Here is a 6666-nt window from a genome sequence, read left to right on the forward strand (position 1 = left end):
ACTTTTAGGTGATATAAAAGTAGCTAGAAGTATAATGTATCTGAAAGTTTGCGAGTCACTACCATGTAAACAAGCATTCCAACCAGTAAACACAGACTTCTTACTAACAGTAATACTGAAGGGAATAACTTACATCAGTACTGATATCAACAATAACCATGTAAAAAACTATCATTATGAACCTTGGCTCGAGCAGCAGCATTTTGGGCTAAAATCTCACAGAAGCTTCCTATTATTTCAGTTTATATATCAGATGAACTCTGGCCCGGCATGGCCAGGTGAGTTAGGGCGTTCAACTTGTAATCTGGGTGTCACGGGTTCGAATCTCCGTCGCACCAAACATGCTCGCCATTTCAGCCATGGGGGCGCTATAATGTGGTACTCAATCCCACTATTCGTTGGTAAAAGGGTAGCCCAAGAGTTGGCGGTGGGTGGTGAAGACTAGCTGCCTTCCCTCTAGTCTTACTCTGCTAAATTAGGGACGGCTAGTGCAGATAATCTTCAAGTAGCTTTGCGCGAAATAAACAAAAAACAAAAACAAACAAACAAATGAACTCTAACTCTCTGGTAAAAATAAATGCTGGTAAGTATATACATGAACCCAGTAAAGTAACATGCGCGTATGAAGATGCTGATATTGAAATTATCTATTACAAATAATGTTTCATGGACACATCTTCAGGTTAAATAACCAGGTACACTTATTTGAATTTTTATTACACCAAGATCATTGTATATTCTAGTTATGGCTTATAATTATTGTAATCTCACATTTAAGTTACCTCTCAAAACGTATACTGATACATGTGTGTGAAGGAAAATTACCTTAAATGAGAAGTGTAACTAGTATTACTTTACGTACACCACACAAAGCCAGTTTAATACATTGCTGCAGAAAACTTGGATATTCTTTAAAAAATCTGGATCTAGACTAGCACAAAAACTTTAAAGGTTGCTGTAGAATTCACTGATGAATTTTTGTTGACCAGGTGGATTTGCCAATAATCAAGTAGTGTAATTCAGATACTGGAAACGTTAAAAGTGACTATGATATAGTTTCTCTTGAAATGCCAAGAATAAAGCCAGTGATGAAATTAATTGGATATGGAAGGATGGAATTATTTTACCTACAAATAATTCCTGGTCAAAGTCAGTAGTAATTGTAGGAAAGAGAGGAGGATGCCAAGGTTCTGTGTGGACTTCAAGTGGATTAACGTGGTAACTTGTACCGAAACACTTCGTTGATATGGTACAAAGAAGGAATATCAGGCCGAATGATGAGACACAGTTGCACAAGAAACATATACACTCTCAGAATCAGCTGACCAGACATTAGCTTGTGCTGCAATGAACGAATCCAAAAATCTATAAGATTGTTTCCAACAATCTATAAGATTCAATTGTCTTGCAGGGAACAAGGGTGTTTAGAACACATTTATAAGTTTAACATGTTGCTAATGATCCTATGAAATGATGACTTGATGAGGTAACAGAGAAAATTTAAATTTGAACGCAGAGCTGTACTCCCCATTAGGCAAAGTAGGCAGTTACCTAGAACTTCATACTTTCAAAGTGTCTCGCACATGTGAAAACATAATAGCAATTATTTGAAAAAAAAAGCTTGGATAGGAAAAAAAGCAACAAGAACAGAAATAAAAGGTAAAGCAAACAAAGAAACAAAACGTGGCGCTTTACTCCTTTTGTCCCATTTCGCGTTTGTTTCCACAACTAGAACCTACATGTGGTCCTCTTTGAAAAGTTTTTAGTAACTAAAGTTTTATGTAGAACTAAAGTTTTATACGAGAATGAGCCGTAATTGTGCTGTGAAGGAAGTTTACGAAAGAATGCACTGTTTCATCAGTTAGACACCCTGAAAGTTAATACCATTTCTGACCGTATGGAAAGAAAATACTGGTATTCTGTTTGACAGGGAATCAATATTTGCACTAAAATTAGGAAAGTTATGAAACAGATTGTTTATATGATTTGATTTTAATATGTTTATGCCAGAACTTAAAACGATGATGACAAATATAATACATTTCATACCCGTGTGGTCTGTTTTCGTGGCTTTGTCTAACTTTAACAAAACATTTTGTTGAAGTTGAGAGTATAAACTTGAATTGATTTCTTAAAAGCAGACAACAAATGAGATTAGATGGTATTTAGCATCAAAATAAGTTTAGTTTTCATCAAGTTGATATGACTAATAAACGTGAATGTTTTGCTAAGTGGATTTAAACGAGTCCGATAAAGACAAAGTTGAACCGTAGTTAACAGATACTGGTCCATAGTAATATACGTTGTAAGTGTTATTAAGAACACGTTGTGAATGCATAGGCGGTCCTATTATAATATCCGTAACAACTATATATTGATCTCAGTTAATATCCTATTTTCAAATGAAGCCACGTCCCTAGTTTTATTCAAGGTGATGATTGTCATCCTTTTCGTAAATGACACACTGTTTTAGTGAATATGATTTTAATAAGTGCCACATCTCTTCAGAGTTTATAGATTGACGTTTTCATCAGTATGATGAACTTTCAGTATACGGGGCTGTTCTGTAGTAGGGTTACGTTCAACTCAACTCATGGAAATAGCAAAAAACTGTACAGTGCCTCCGTCTATTAACTATTTCAGTAGTCAACATCTGTTTGACAACTTGTTTATTTAGATATGATTAAACATATGATATTTAATATTAAAACATGAAGAATTTTAAGAAGCGGGAATGAAAAAAGCAAAACGTGCAATATATGATAATTCATAAATATTTAGTTACATAAAGAATTGTGAAATACTGGAAGTTTAAGGATTTGTTGTAAGACATAATATACTAAACATTTCGTAAAATTATTTCTAAAATTTTGTAAGCGTTGCGCTGTGATGATTTAAACATTCTTGAATTTTTTGTGAGATTATTTCTAATGAGTCGACAATGAAATAAATCAACAATCGCTTATTCACTGAGTCATTCTGTGTGAGGTATTTCTGTTCTTAAAAAATAGTTCTTCTAGCTTATAAAGCAGTTAAGGGTGATACTGCACATATATAGATGCAAAGTTTATCAAACTACCTCATCCATTACTTACTCAAACAGTCCTTAATGTTTGAAGTCGTAATTTGTTTTTAATCAATGAAAGCCAATTTTATAAACGTACTGTAGTAAAAGTAATTCAATTTCATCTAATCAAGATATATTCTCTTATTTTGAAAATAACCTATAACAATCATTTCTTTGCTATTAAGGATATTAGTTGCAAGGTAATAGTTTAAACAGTTTAACAAAATACGAATGACCCCCTGTGTGCAGTTTGTGAAAACAAAAAGTTAAATTATTTCATGGTTAAATTGCAAATGCTGCAATAGATCATTATAAGTTAAACTGGTCCGAATTTTATAGCTCTAACGTTCGGCTTAATCAACGCAAAATAAAAACGTTTGCAACAGCCTGACGAAGAAGTTCCATCAGAACAAATTGAATTTGTCCAAGTTCCATTCCAAAACACATGAAGCGCATTCTGTTCAAGTAAACACTGTTTATCTTGCATCTTGCCTTTGTTATTAGTTAAATGATCATATTAAATTAACTGCTGAGTTAACATTTAGTTAACTCTAAGTTAATACTAAGTTATGATGCTATGAATCTATAATGCATGTCTCATTAATCATTGAATTGCAAACATGAACAATAACACTATGTAACAAAACTTATACTTTTTCTTGTTCCTGGATAGAAAGTGTTATTTCCCGATTGCTTACGCCTAAAATAAATGGAGAAGACCTATTTTTCTCTTCAAACTTTGCTTTTGTGGCCTGAGTAATGAAATTTTAAAATTTACCCATTTTTAAAAATATTCAAGTAGATTCTGTACTGAGCAGCTGATAGAGAATTTTCTCGAACTTACAAGAATTTTCAAGAACTTTCTTGAATGTTGTAGAACTTACAAGAATCTTCTAAAATGTTGTAGAGCTTACAAGAATTTTAAAGAACATCTTAGAATTGTCTAGAACTTTTCATAGTAATATATATAGAGGGGCTTACCATTCACCACTTCAGTTTAATTCTAGCTGCCTAAGTGAACACATAGACCTATCTGATTTTATCAGAGATGGTATCAAGAAGCTGCAAGCATTTTCCAGACGCATTCTGCTATGAACATGGCCAATTTATCAAGACAAGAGCGAAAAAATACTCTGTGACAACATCTGTTAAAATGTGTGAAGCCTACAAGGCATATTTCTGCATGCCTGTCGGATCAAGACAAACCCTGGGCACCTCATTTTACTTGCGAGCACTGCAAGAAAACTCTAGAAGGTAAGACGAACAATTTTTGCTTGCTTGAATAGTAAGATTTTATATTATACAAATATTAGACCTTTTAAAATTTAAATATATATTTTTTTAAATTTTCAGTCGTTTAGAAAAAATATCACAGATAAAATATTTTGCATGAACCTCTTACACATCAGTTGTGGATGAAATAAATTTATTTTTCATAATAACAATTTTATTTTGCTCTTTTACAGGATGATACAGAGGGGAAAAGAAAGCCATGAAGTTTGCTATTTCAAGAATTTGGCGTAAACCCACTGGCCACTCAAACAATTGCTACTTCTGCATGGTGGAATCTTCGAAACGTCGGGCTGGCAAGAATGCATCTGCTATCATGTATCTGGACCTTCCATCATCCATCGCCTTGACGTATGATGAGTATGGTTGGGAGGTTATCGGAGACTTCAAAATGATGGTATTCCTGATGGGTTTCCAAGGAGGCTTTACCAAGTTTCCCTGTTATCCTTGCCTTTGGGACAGCAGAGACACCGCACTACAACAGGAAGTACTGGCCACAGCGGACCGAGTTATCTGTGGGGAGGCACAATGTAAAGTGTGAGCCACTAATGGACCTCCAGAAGTTGTTGTTCCCATCATTGCACACAAAAGTGGGTCTTATGAAACAATTTGTCACAGTTCTTGATAAAGAATCTGCAGCGTTCAAGTACCTTCTAGACTTTTCCCTAAGCTGTCTGAGGCAAAGATTAAAGTTGGTGTCTTCCTGGGACCACAAATAAAGAAGTGCACAGAAATTCCTAAGCAGCTCAGTAAGAAAGAAATAAAAGCTTGGGGCAGCTTTTCCGCAGTGGTTTCGGGTTTTTTGGGTAATCACAAGGCCGAGAATTATGTGGAACTGGTTGAACCTCTAATGAAGAACTATGACAAAATGAATTTATCAAGTTGAGCGTCAAGGAGGACATGGGGCATACTCAGAGGAGCAAGAAAGAGTGCTTCAACCAAGATATACTAGACTTTGAGCACCACTACCAAGAAGCGTATAACGAAAAAATGATGGGAGACTATATTTGGGAGCTGATACGTGAAAGTGATCTACATTACAGTCGCAAATCTCGAGAAACACAATATAGCATAATAACTCTTGCTAAACAAAATACTGAAATTTGTCTTCTTGTGGTTTATCATTCCAGTAATGTAGGTGTGGTAAAGTGGCTATCAAGAAATAAAAAATACACTTTTTCACTTCTAAAGATATTGTACGGTTGATTTTCAGTAATGACAATGTTTGTTTTGGTAATGTTCTTCCAATTTATCGAAATCTTGCACAGAATTGATCTTTGGTTGTAACCAGCACTTTAATGTTTATGAAAACAACTTTTCTCCAATAAAGTAGTTGTATATGTAAATATTTAAACATAAACTCTATTTCTTTGTGACCTTCTGAAAGTTTTAATAATGTTAAAAAATTTTATTGTTGAGATGCAATCAAGTAAGATAAGCCATGTGATCTTGGTAAAGTTCTTGAAAAGTACCCTGTGAGTAGGATGTATGTAGATGTGATTATTAAAAGGCTAATTAAATATAGAAATAATTTATTAAACTGAAATTTCGCACAACAGTGGCCCTTAAATGACAGCTTTAGTTTTATTATGTCAATGAATGTCGCTGACTTATGAAAGAAGGAAGTTCTCCCTATTCTACCCTTTCAGGAATGCAATGGTGTTAGTGAAAGGAAATGATGTTAAAAAGCATTTATTTATCCATCAGGGAACAGCAGGGGAACGAGATTAAACAATTTGTTGATGGTCTTCCTGTGTAAAAATAACATATGTTGCATCAAAGTAATCTTCAAGAAGCAAATCGGCCTTAAACACAAACATAAACATAAAGCCCCATTCAATGTCAGAAAAAATATATGTCGTTAAACCTACAGTTAGAAATGCTAGGGTGTTTGATAAATCAATTCATCTTGAAGTGTCGTTAGATAAAAATCTCAGTGCCATTCTTCGATCAAGGGGCTACAGTTGTTTACATAAATCATATATGATGTTGTCCATGAATATAGATATGTCTGTTCCACAGAGTGTTTGTTTAATATAAGTTTCAGAAAATTTTGTACAGCTCTAAATTCTTGCTCAAGATACACACTTTCTTCAAATACAATCGAACATGGAAGAAGCCATGCTGGGAAGCGAGGCCAGAGAGCGAGAATAATATTGTTTGAACATATTATAGTGCTTCTGAGTTAGAATGTAAAATCCAGTAAGTGTAAGAAAGCTGCTGGCCTTTGATTGGTTTTTAAGGAATAAAAGATTTAAAATACTGTTAGTCATTAAAAAAGTACTGGGGTGAGCGGGAAAAGTAACTAC

Source organism: Tachypleus tridentatus, chromosome 11 (genome assembly GCF_004210375.1).
Source record: "Tachypleus tridentatus isolate NWPU-2018 chromosome 11, ASM421037v1, whole genome shotgun sequence".
Taxonomy (NCBI): Eukaryota; Metazoa; Arthropoda; class Merostomata; order Xiphosura; family Limulidae; genus Tachypleus; species Tachypleus tridentatus.